The sequence below is a fragment of the Aegilops tauschii genome, chromosome 4 (genome assembly GCF_002575655.3).
Source record: "Aegilops tauschii subsp. strangulata cultivar AL8/78 chromosome 4, Aet v6.0, whole genome shotgun sequence".
NCBI lineage: Eukaryota > Viridiplantae > Streptophyta > Magnoliopsida > Poales > Poaceae > Aegilops > Aegilops tauschii.
In genome coordinates this window covers 361,806,375-361,819,909 of record NC_053038.3, presented here as the reverse complement: position 1 = coordinate 361,819,909, position 13,535 = coordinate 361,806,375, and the positions used below count along the sequence as shown (strand labels likewise).

The 13,535-nt window shown below is 43.4% G+C and overlaps 1 pseudogene; it reads left to right on the top strand.

Annotated features, from left to right (window-relative positions):
• The first annotated feature begins 1,088 nt into the window (after positions 1 to 1,088).
• LOC109750126 (heat shock cognate 70 kDa protein-like) lies at positions 1,089 to 5,330 on the top strand (annotated as a pseudogene).
• Positions 5,331 to 13,535: the final 8,205 nt, after the last annotated feature.

Sequence of the window (13,535 nt, the reverse complement as noted above, 5' to 3'; positions counted from 1 at the left end):
GGAATTAATCGTGGAGGGCCACTACATCAACCTTGCTGCCTCCCTGATGATGGGTGAGTAGTTCCTCACAGGACCTACGGGTCCATAGCAGTTAGATGGCTCTCTCTTTTTTATCTTCAAATACAATGTTCTCTTTGAAGATCGATTCGATGTAATCTTTTGCGGTGCGTTTGTTGGGATCCGATGAATTATGGGTTTATGATCAGATTGTTCATTGAAAGCAATTGAGCTATTTATGAACTTTATTATGTGTGATTGTTATAGCTTTGTATTTATGTCTGATCTATTCGTTTAGTTTGGCCAGCTAGATTGATTTATTTTCAGTGGGAGAGATGCTTTGTGGTAGACTCAATCTTGTGGTGTCCTCACTTTATGACAGGAGGAGTAATGAGGCACATATTTGCGTTGTTGCTACTAAGGGTAAAATCGGGGTTCGATCATATTGTTTGGTCTTATTTTATCTACATTATGTCATCATGCTTAAAACATTACTCTGTTTGTCATTAACTTAATACCTAGAGAGGCAAGCATAGAAGCGCTCTCGAAGTGGAGTAATAGTAGTAGGCGTCAATAAGTCTAACGGTCTACTTGTCACGAACGGAATGCCTATGTACTGATCTTTCCATGAATAACATCATAACTATGCGCTTTTTATCAATTGCCCAACAGTAATTTATGTACCCACCGTTGCTATGTTCTTGAGAGAGATGCCTCTAGTGAAATCTATAGCCCCCGAGTCCATTCACCTCATATTTTTAAAATCCTAAAAACCTTGCTGCAATTTATTTACTTTTATTTAGTTTTATAATTTATATATCTACACTATTAAAATTAATCTTTGCAATTAACGAGTATAAGGAGATTAACAACCCTCTTGCCTGCGTTGGGTGCAAGTATTTGTTTGTGTGTCTGCAGGTATTGTCGACCTTTGTTTGCGTGAATCTCCTATTGGGTCGATAAATCTTGTTTCTTAACTGAGGGAAATACATTCTATTACTATACTATGACACTCTTCTTCTTTGGGGAAATCGCAACGCCTATCACAAGTAGCAGGTGTGCTAGGATCACGCGTAGAGAGGCAGCCCCGCCGCCAGCCACGTTGGCGTGGGCGAGTAGGTGGCGTGGCGACACCTCGAGCCGATCGGCAAAGAGCTTGGAGAGGTAGGCATACCGGAGCGCGGCAGAGGCATGATGACCAACGTCGCAGGAAGAGCTTGAGGAGGGAAGGTGGCCACGATACCCGCGGCAGCGGCGCTTGGCCTCCACCAGGACATTATCTCCAGCCAGTGGGCCCGGACCATGAGGCTCATCGGCGACGCGGCCATGAACCAGGCCGCCACGAACCCCGTCAACACCGTATTCGGTAAAAACTAGATCTGATCTCGATCTGCTGGTCTATATGTTTGATTTCTCAGGAGCAGCAGCTCTGTTCGTCACTCGTCACGTTTGCTAGGTCCCCGCCATCGATGTTTCCCCCCTTGATTTGCTGCTGCTGCTGCTGTTGTTTGTGGTAATGCGCTTTTTTTGGGCGCGCGATTAATTGTTTGCTTACCCTAAAATACCCTAGAAAGTACTACTACGCTGCAAAACCCTCCAACTTTTTGCTGGATTCTTCACGCGAACCTGTTTCGTACATCGGGAAAAATTCACGTGCGAAAATTTGTTCTACTTGCATTGGACATATCGAAAATAAACTAGATTTGGTTTATGGCCAGGGGACGTCTAGGAAGGCTGATCTCCGGTACTAATATTATTTAGAGTTATCTGACACTAGAAATTAGCTCAACTAGTCGTCAACTGGGCCAGCAATTTCGAAAAACATGAAGTTCTAACACAAAATCTTAAGACGTGAAATATTGCGAAAACGTGGCGGTAACGTAACAAACAAGTACCAGCATCCTTGTGCAACAATAACGAATAGAAACACACTTATTAAATTTTACTTTTGAAGTTTTATGTTCCTTCAAAGTCTCTGATTACACGGTTTCCAATTGCGTTGTATAGTTGTATGATTTCCTAATTGCGTTACAGCCTGATGATATTAAAATTGTAGGATTTGTCAGATCTATTTCTATGGCACAACCTAGATGCCACTATCTTTGTTGGATTTGTTCTGAGATTGTTCTTTAAAAAATGTGGTTACTTCTTACCAGCTTATGTTCTCTATCAATCTATTGTAACAGACAGGACTTCTCTTTTTTGTTTCAGGTCATCCAAAAACTTAGCTCAATGTATATAACTATATGTATATACACGTTCTACAATATGAGATCCAGGCCATGCATATATATAATAGAGATCATGATGGATTTATCTAATAGATATTTTCCTCGAGTTAACTTGATAATTGGCCTTTTCACCGTAGAAATAAGTTGTGGTAGCTTAAAGACTTCAAGATAAAACTCACTTTGTAGTTTGTTTAGTCGATATTAATTCTATATATCCGCTGTTCTGTCTCAAAAAACATATCTCGTGTTGTATATGGTTCAAACATCAAAATGAGTCATATACATATCTCATACCCATTCGTGCTCATGTGTGACAGCTTGGCTGTGATGCCTTCTCAATGCATGTGGTTAAAATGGCACCATCTCAGCCATGTGTAGAGATTACATGATCCAGATTTGTTCCTTTTCGTGATAAATATGGAATTTCTGCGAAGCCTCTCATTAGTATATATGAGATACATAATAATAAGTTCAATCTTATAAACTGAATATATGCAGGGGTGCTCGCAGCTTGTTGACAAGTAAACATTGAGTGGCATATTAATTGGAGCATACTACAAAAACCTAACCCAATTGTACATGTCCAGGAAAGCCCATATGTTTTTGACAGGAAAACATTGTTAGCTTATTAGTTGTACCATATCCCTGATTTTATGTTCGAAAATGAGTCGTGTTGAAAAGCTGATGTAAACTTCACAATTACAAGTTCATTGTACAGCAGGTTTTTTTTTTTTGAGGGGTATTCATTGTACAGCAGATATAGGGTACCTTGTGATACCAGGTTTTGTGGGCCTCATTGTTGTGAATGCATTGCAAACTGTAGTCTTACGCTGCATAATTGGCTTAAATTGGTAGTACTTTGAAATGGCTTTTTAAATATGTAGTTTGTAATGCAATTGGTTCCTAAATATGCATTTCTGTGAAGTTAGTCTTGAAATCTCTAATTTTGTGATATACCATTAAAAGGACAGACCCAGTGCATAGAAGCTCCCACACAAGGTGGGGTCTGGGGAGGGATTATAGGAACCTAGTCTTACCCCTGCAAAGTGCAATGCAGAGAGGCTGGTTCGAACCTAGGACCTCTTGGCACAAGTGGGGAGGACTTCACCACTGCGCCAGGCCTGCCCTCTAATTTGGTGATATACCATTCGTTTTGCAAAATAAAATGCTGAAACTAACTACTCCAATTTTCTTCAGATGCCAAGCGACTAATCGGGCGAAGATTCACTGATGCATGTGTGCAAGGAGATATCAAGCTTTTCCCATTCAAGGTCATTTCAGGCCCTGGTGACCGGCCGCTGATTGTGGTAAAGTACAGGGGTGAGGTGAAGCAGTTTGCAGCCGAGGAGATCTCCTCCATGATGCTTGTCAAGATGTGGAAATTGCCGAGGCCTACCTCGGCACATCGGTGAAAAATGTTGTCATCACCGTTCCAGTTTACTTCACTGACTCCCAACGGCAGGCCACCATGGATGCTGGCGCCATTGCTGGCCTTAATGTCATGCGCATCATCAATGAGCCCTCTGCTGCAGCCATTGCCTATGGTCTTGACAAGGGATCCCGCAAAGGGGAAGGGAAAACAGTGCTCATCTTTGATTTTGGTGGTGGTACCTTGGATGTGTCAATTATAACTATTCACATGGGCATCTTCACGGTCAAAGGCCACATCTGGTGACACCCACCTTGGCGGGCAGGATCTCAACAGCCGGATGGTGGAACACTTTGTACAGGATTTCCTTAAGAGACACAAGAGTGACATCAGAAACAACCCAAAGGCGCTCATGCGGCTGAGGGCAGCCTGTGAGAGGGCCAAGAGAATGCTGTCTTCCATGGTGCAGGCAAAATTTGAGATCGACTCGCTTCACGACAGCATTGACTTCTATGGCACCATTACCCGCGCCCGTTTTGAGGAGCTCAACATGGACCTCTTCCGTAAATGCACTGAACATGTCGAGAAGTGCCTCGGTGATGCCAAGATGGACAAATCCCAGATCCATGACGTCGTGCTTGTGGGTGGCTCCAGCCGGATCCCCAAGGTGCAGCAGCTGCTCCAGGATTTCTTTGACGGGAAGATCCTCTGCAAGAGCATCAACCCTGATGAGGCTGTCGCCTACGGTGCCGCTGTCCAGGCCGCTGCCCTCAGTGGCGAATGTGACCAGAAGGTGAAGGACTTGCTCCTGCTTGATGTGATGCCCCTCTCACTCGGTATAGAGGTAATAGGTGGTTTGATGAGCGTGCTGATCCCCAGGACTACTACCATCCCCTTCAAGAAGGAACGGATTTACACGACCCATTATGACAACCAGACGAGCGTGCTCATTCAGGTGTACGAGGGTGAAGGGGCGATGACCAAGGACAACAACCTCCTCGGCAAGTTCATCCTCCACGGCATCCCCCCAGCGCCAAGGCTTGTGCCCAAGATCAATGTGACATTTGCGATTGAAGCCAACTGCATCCTGAAGGTGTCGGCGGAGGACATGACGACTGGAAGCAAGAACAGCATCACCATCACTACTGACAAGGGTGGGCTGAGCAAGGAAGAGATTGAGCGCATGGTGCGAGATGCTGAGAAGTACCAGTCGGAGGACAGGAAGGAAATGAAGAAAATTATAAAGAAGGAAGACGGGGAGGGTTGGGTGAGCAAGGAGGAGTTCGAGCGCATGGTGCAGAAGAAGCGCATGATGCAGTCCGAAGACAAGACACAAGTTAAGAAGATAAAGAAGGAAGGTGGAGGCCGGTAAGGTGCTCAATGTGCTTCTGCAAGCCTATGATCGCGCTGCTTTTGCGACAGCTGGTGTCTAGTATCAGTGCCCTCTGCAACTTCTGGAATGGGCATTGCGCATGCCCATTCTTTCTAGTACAGTAGTTAATGTGCTTCATGTGGTTTGGGAACAACTGAGTGAACTTATATATCGGTTGCATGTCTACCATCTGCTTGATGAATAGGCACTTTTGGTGCCGTTGATCTGCGGCATACTGCCAGTTCAGTTGGTTTGTGAGATTTCCGTCTCGGTTTACCACCGGCCGTGATTTGTGGCATTTGCAATTTCCCCTGTTGCATCAGCCCAGTTCTAGTTCTGGTTACTTGATTTGTTTTGGAAATTTCTGTCTCTGGTGAGCTTACTACGGTCAACACATAAAAATGCATCAAGAGTTTTCGTGCATTTTTGTTTGCAACTCCTTATGTGCAAACCGCATATAGAACAGTGGCTGAACCTTGTAGATATTTTGTACTGATGCCTTTTCTGTCTCTGCCTTCGCCATTTTTATCTAATGAATACAGCATACAGAGAACTTTTACATTTCAACAAGTAGGTTGATGCCTGGATGTGGCTGATTTTGGTGTTTTGACCTTTTTGCGAAAGTTTAGCGAGATCTGACTTTCATCTGAAAGTATTTCGGGATCTGACCCTTTTGCTACTGGGTTGATGGCGATAGCAAAAGGGTCAGATCCTGACGTAGCAAAAGGGTCAGATCCTGAAATACTTTCAGATGGGGTCAGATCCAGCTAAATTTTTAGCAAAAATGTCAAAACACGGAAATTGAGGGTCCTTGACAGTAGGTTGTTATACCCTACCGCCATCGACCCTAGCACTTTAGCATAGATGTCAAAACACGGAAATTGGCTCCTAGATGTGGGTCCAGCAGGTGTCTGCTTGGTGCCGCTGCGAGCGAGTCGAGTCTGCTGCCGCCAAGTCTACCGCGGCAGCGATTCATGTTGCAAAAGACCACTGCTGCGGCGGGATGATTGCTCGACTGCGTTCTCTGATTTTGTGGTAAAGGATCGCACCAATCGGCATCGTCTGCCTGACCACGGCCGCCGTCTCCCCCGGCTGCTGCTATCGGAGCGAACGGTAGACTCGACAGGAACGGCTCCACTCGTCGGCCTTGGCAGGAAGACGCGGGCTACACCGGCTTCAGTTCTGCGGTGGCAGACTTCCCTTCCAGCCGCGGCCCAGGGCAGAGGCTGGGCGATCGTCTCGGTGCATGCCCGGATACCAACGGTGGACATGCAGGTACGTCATTTGTATTTACCGCTTCCTCTGATCTAAATTAAGTGTCGTCGTTTTAGTTTATTGTTTAAATTAAACTAAAACCATGACATTTATTTTGGATCAGAGAGAGAGAGTAGCACATATGCCCATTCGTGCGCTGCACATTTGCAATGGAAGAAAATTATTGTGTACAGAAATTTATGTGCCAGCGTAATGCCCTATGTTTTGTACGAAGCAAACGCTACTTTTCATGTCCAACAAAATGCCCAAGGTGCAGTACAATAACATCCGGACCTGACGGTGGGGAGGCACATCTCGTAATCCTGGGTTGCGCATAGGTCATCGCGTCGTGATCCTCCGCGTGCATATTTTTCAAACCTAGAGTAATCAACGTGTTTTTCCGTCCACTAAAACGCCCACCAACACAACACAATAGCATCCGGACCGATTGCAGGGAGATACACGCTGTGATCCCGGGCACTGCACATGTCATCAATGCTTATGTTATACTATCTCCTTTCCGGTTTATAGGGCTCTATTCAAAAATCTCATCAATCAAGATAGATGGTGAGTGATGAAATAATTTTTGTAGTTTGCAAAAACACTCAATTAATGTACTTGTTTTTCTCAAAAAATTATGTTTACCAATGCATTAATTGCAATGCATGCATGCATGAAGTCCATGCATTGGTTACATTTATCTTAATACTTGCATGCAATGATTTAATGCACCTCGAAATCTGAACATGTGGTAGGGAACCATCAAATTGAGACTTATAAAATGAAAAATCTAAAATTTTGAGATAAGCTCTATAAACCGAAAAGGAGGGAGTACTTCTTCCTCTATTCGGTGTAATTAAATCGGCGAACCACTTAGCTTTTTTTTTGTTTAAGAGTTAAAGGGGTTTTAGTGATAATCATGTAACACGCGCATGTCTTCTGCAACGTTGTGTATAAGGGCAACTCCAACGCGCCGATGTAAAGCGGCACACATTTTGTCCAGTTTTTATTCGTTTGGATCGACGCTTTGGGTGGCGCCCGGCCCGTCCAAGTTTTGTTGGTCAGTGTCCCCAACGCGCCGACACATTTCATCCACGCGGCTGGTATGTGCTCATATTCTTTTACATATAAATCTAACCATTGCTTAAAGTTTAAATCACATAGTTCACAATCAAATAAAAATCTCATGGTTTACAATCAAATTAAAATCTCATAGTTTACAAACCAAATGAAATTTAAATTGTCATAAATATATTAAAAAGAAAGGGAGCCGATACATCTATTAGTTGCCAAGGTGATCCCACATATGCTCAACCAAATCATGTTGGAGTTGAATGTGGGTTGTCCAATCACGCATTTCATGATGCATGGTGAAATTGGGTGAACTATGCAAATGTTGCTGCTCCTCAATGCTCAGGCACAACACTTTTACCCTGAAATTGAGACCCTTGATCAAAGATTTCATCCTCACGCTCATCCTCTACGATCATGTTGTGCATGATCACACAAGCAGTCATCACCTCTCACAACTTCTTGGTGCTCCAAGTTCTAGCAGGATCCTGAATAATGGCCCATCGAGATTGAAGCACATCAAAAGCAAGCTCCACATCCTTCCTAGCCCTCTCTTGTGTTTGAGCAAACCTAACCATCTTCTCTCCTATCGGATCGGAGATTGTCTTCAAAAAGAGTTGTTCACTGAGGGTAGATACCATCAGTTAGGCAGTATCCCTTGTTGTAGTGGTGGCCATTGATAACAAAATTGACTGTTGGACAGTTGCCTTTTGCAAGCCTTTCGAACACCGGAGAACGCCGAAGCACGTTGATATTGGTAACCCACAAGTATTGGGGATCATTGGTAGCTTTTTCGATAAATAAGAGCGTCAAACTCAACGAGTAGCTAAAGGTAGAACTAATATTCTCTCAAGTTCTATCGACCACCAATACAACTCTACGCACACTAGTGTTTACTTTACCTAGAACAATTAATAAAACTAGTTTACATCAATAAAAAGATGGCTTTGCAAGATAATAAAAATTAGTTTTTTTTTCAGTCGAGAGCTTTTGGAGAACAATGAGAAAAGGTTTTTCTCTAGATGATTGATAACTAGACCGATAATCGTCATGTCATTGCAGTTTTATGTGAGGGAAAGGCTTAGCTAGCACACTTTCCGTGTTGGGATCATATGAACTTATGATTGAAACTCTACCAAGCATCCACAAATACTAAAGATTCATTAAGGTAAAACCCAACCATTGAATGTAAGGTCCCCTTTAATCCCATATGGAAGAACTCCCTTACTCGGGTTTAGGCTTCTGTCACCCCTGCGACCCACTATAAGCGAATCCCGAACATATTGCAACACCCTACAGCGATAATCCCACACGTGTGCGCACATAGAGGGCACCAGAGGCCAACAACAAAATAAAACATGCAACTCAAGCCAATCATGATCACCAATCAACCCATAGGACAAAACGAATATACTCAAACATCATAGAGGTGCAACACATCATTGGATAATAGTATATAGCATAGAGCACCATGTTCAAGTAGAGATTACAGCGGGAAAAGAAGGGTTACACCGCTGCATAGAGGGAGAGAAAGTTGGTGTTGACGGCGGCGAAGTTGTTAGTGTAGATCACCATCACGATGATTCCCCCAGCGGCTCTCCGGCGCCATCGAGAGAGAAGGGGAGAGAGTACCCCTCCTTCTTTTTCTTCCTTGGCCTCCCCCCTAGATGGGAGAAGGATTTCCCTCTAGTACTTGGCCTCCACGACCCACGAGGGGCGGGAGCCCCTCTGATATTGGATCTCTCTCTCTCTTTTCTCTAGGTTTTATTCTTTGTTTTTCGGGACTGCTTTCCTAGCTGAGCACCGTTTCTTAAATATCCGAAGATCCGTAACTCCGATCGGGCTGAAATTTTAACATGGTTTTCCCCGATATTAGCTTCCTTGCGCTAGAAGGAGAACTCCAACCGACTTATGGGGTACCTACGACCCACCCCAGAGCACCCTAGGGAGGGCAGGCGTGCCCCCTGCCTTGTGGAGCCCTTGGGCCCCCTTTTGCGTTGATTCCTGCGCCCAAAATTAAGATATATTCCATAAAAAATCCACGTAATTTTTTAGGTCATTCCGGCTCTTTGAATTTTTCACCTAAAAACCCCAAAATGGTAGAAAACATGAACTGGCCTTTGGCACTGGGTTAATAGGTTAGTCCAAATAAAATAATATAATTTTTTCCCAAAAAGTATGTGGAAGTAGTAAGATAATGGCATGAAATAGCAATAAATTATAGATACATTGGAGACGTATCAACAACCTGAAGCTTAATTCTTGCTCATCCCCGAGTAGGTAAATGATAACACAAAGATAATTTTTGAGGTGAAATGCTACATAGCACAATCTTGACCATGTAATCATTTGCGGTATGAATATTGGGAAGCGATTGAATTAAAGCATTATTTCATTGATTTGATATCAAAACGATAATATGCAAGAATACAAGGAAATGATCATTGCATTTCAAAATAGAAAATGCTAAAGAATGTTATTCCTAAACATTTAATATTGTAAGCATGGCATAGCTCGGTCTTCCTAACATAAAGTATAAATCACGAACATCCCAGTGACATATCAAGCAATTGGATCATATTTTTTCTCGCTTCAGCCTTTTCAACTTCACTCAATAAATGAGCGCGAGCCATGGACTTAGCACTTGGATGTCAAATAGAATGATGATTGGGGTTTATAAGGGAGGACAAAAATAGAGAAAGTCTCACATCAACGCGGCTGATCGTTAGGTAATGAAGAAGCCTTATGATCGATATCAATGCGAGGAGTAGGGATTGCCACGCAACGAATGCACTAGAGCTATAAGTGTATGAAAGCTCTCTATATGAAACTAAGTGGGTGTGCATCCAACTTGCTTGCTCATTAAGACCTCGAGCGTTTGAGGAAGCTCATCATCAAAATATACAAGCCAAGCTCTATAATGTAAAAATCCCACTAGTATAAGAAAGTGACAAATCATGGAGACCTTCTTATGAAGAACATGGTCCTACTTTAAAGCACAAGTGTGAAAAATGGATAGTAGTGTTGCCCCTCTCTTTTCTCTCATTTTTTAGAACAGTCTCATAGACCTCATCCCCACTTTTTCGAGGACTCATTAGTCTCCACCATTCTTTTCCTCACTGATAGGGACAACACTCTAATAATGATGACCATCATACAGATACGCCGCCAACATTTATTATGATACGGTATCATGATATGATACTCAACCCTCTCTTTCTTCATTTAATTTTGTGACACCTCATGAAAATTGCCTAGTTGACATGCATCATACAAACTATGATGCTCCCATTAGACTAGCCATATTGGGGAGTAACTTAGACTAGTAACATGCATATGTAACTTAGACTAGTAACATGCATATGTTACTAGTCTATGTTACTATCTCTATAGTGGGGAGTAACATATGTGTGATGTCATGCAACACTTAAATTAGGTTATAGACTCATCTTGTCTTGGTAAGTGTGATGTTACTCATACTACTAATACTAACTACTCCTTTTGTTCCTAAATATAAGTCTTTGTAGAGATTTCACTATGAACCACATATGAATATATTGTTGGGAAACGTAGCATGCAATTTCAAAAAAATTCCTACGCTCACACAAGATCTATCTAGGAGATGCATAGCAACGAGAGGGGGAGAGTGTGTCCACGTACCCTCGTAGACCGAAAGTGGAAGCGTTTGACAACGCAGTTGATGTAGTCGAACTTCTTCTCGTTCCGACCGATCAAGCACTGAACGTACGACACCTCCGAGTTCTGCACACGTTCAGCTCGATGACGTCCCTCGAACTCTTGATCCAGAAAAGTGTTGAGGGAGAGTTCCGTCAGCACGACGGCGTGGTGACGGTGATGGTGAATTGATCCGCGCAGGGCTTCGCCTAAGCATTACATGAATATGACCGGAGGCGTAAACTGTGGAGGGAGGCGCTGCACATGGCTAACTGATGTTGTTGTGTGTTCTAGGCACCCCCCCCTCATATAGGTGGGAGGGAGAGGGGGCTGCCAAGGGGGCTGCCAAGTAGGAGGAATCCTACTTGGGGCCCTAATCCTATTCGCCCCCTTACCATAATTCCCGGAGGGGGAAGGAAGGAGGAGGGGGGGAGAAGGAAGGGGGAGGCCGAATCCCTCCCCTTCCTTTCTCTCTTCTCCTCTTTCCTTCCCCCTATTTCGGCCTACATGGGGCGCACCAGCCCCTTAGGCCCATGTAATTGCCGGGGGGATGCCCGGAACCCTTCCGGTGACCCGATATGTACCCGGTACCCCCGGAACACTTCCGGTGTCCAAATACCATCGTCCTATATATCAATCTTTACCTATCGAACATTTTGAGACTCCTCGTCATGTCCGTGATCTCATCCGGGACTCCGAACAACATTCAGTCACCAAATCACATAACTCATATAATACAAAATCGTCATTGAACGTTAAGCGTGCGGACCCTACGGGTTCGAGAACTATGTAGACATGACCGAGACACCTCTCCGGTCAATAACCAACAACGGAACCTGGACGCTCATATTGGTTCCTACATATTCTACGGAGATCTTTATTGATCGTACCGCAATGACAACATACATTATTCCCTTTGTCATCGGTATGTTACTTGCCCGAGATTCGATCGTCGGTATCTTCATACCTAGTTCAATCTCGTTACCGGCAAGTCTCTTTACTCGTTCCGTAATACATCATCCCACAACTAACTCATTAGTCACATTGCTTGCAAGGCTTATTATGATGTGCATTACCAAGAGGGCCTAGAGATACCTCTCCGATACTCGGAGTGACAAATCCTAATCTCGATCTATGCCAACCCAACAAACACCTTCGGAGATACCTGTAGAGCATCTTTATAATCACCCAGTTACGTTGTGACGTTTGATAGCACACAAGGTATTCCTCCAGTATCCGGGAGTTGCATAATCTCATAGTCAAAGGAATTTGTATATGACATGAAGAAAGCAATAGCAATAAAACTTAACGATCATTATGCTAAGCTAACGGATGGGTCTTGTCCATCACATCATTCTCCTAATGATGCGATCTCATTCATCAAATGACAACACATGTCTATGGTTAGGAAACTTAACCATCTTTGATTAACGAGCTAGTCTAGTAGAGGCTTACTAGGGACACTGTGTTTTGTCTATGTATCCACACATGTGTCAAGTTTCTGGTTAATACAATTCTAGCATGAGTAATAAACATTTGTCATGATATAAGGAAATATAAATAACAACTTTATTATTTCCTCTAGGGCATATTTTCTTCAGTCTCCCACTTGCACTAGAGTCAATAATCTAGATTACATTGTAATGATTCTAACACCCATGTAGTCTTGGTGCTAATCATGTTTTGCTCGTGAAAGAGGCTTAGTCAACAGATCTTCCACATTTAGATCCGTATGTATTTTGCAAATCTCTATGTCTCCCTCCTTGACTTGATCACGGATGGAGTTGAAGCATCTCTTGATGTGTTTGGTTCTCTTGTGAAACCTGGATTCCTTCGCCAAGGCTATTGCTCCAGTATTGTCACAAAAGATTTTCATTGGACCCGACGCACTATGTATTACACCTAGATCAGATATGACCTCCTTCATTCTCTTCTTCCGAAGCAGCTATGTACTCCGCTTCACACGTAGATCCCGCCATGATGCTTTGCTTGGAATTGCACCAACTGATAGCTCCACCATTCAATATAAATACGTATCCGGTTTGTGACTTAGAGTCATCCGGATCAGTGTCAAAGCTAGCATCGACGTAACCATTTATGACGAGCTCTTTGTCACATCCATAAATGAGAAACATATCCTTAGTCCTTTTCAGGTACTTCAAGATGTTCTTGACCGTTGTCCAGTGATCCACTCCTGGATTACTTTGGTACCTCCCTGCTAGACTTATAGCAAGGTACACATCAGGTCCGGTACACAGCATTGCATACATGATAGAACCTATGGCTGTGGCATAGGGAATGACTTTCATTTTCTCTCTATCTTCTGCAGTGGTTGGACATTGAGTCTGACTCAACTTCACACCTTGTAACACAGGCAAGAACCCTTTCTTTGACTGATCCATTTTGAACTTCTTCAAAACTTTATCAAGGTATGTGCTTTGTGAAAGTCCAATTAAGCGTCTTGATCTATCTCTATAGATCTTGATGCCCAATATATAAGCAGCTTCACCGGGGTCTTTCATCGAAAAACTCTTATTCAAGTATCCTTTTATGCTATCCAGAAATC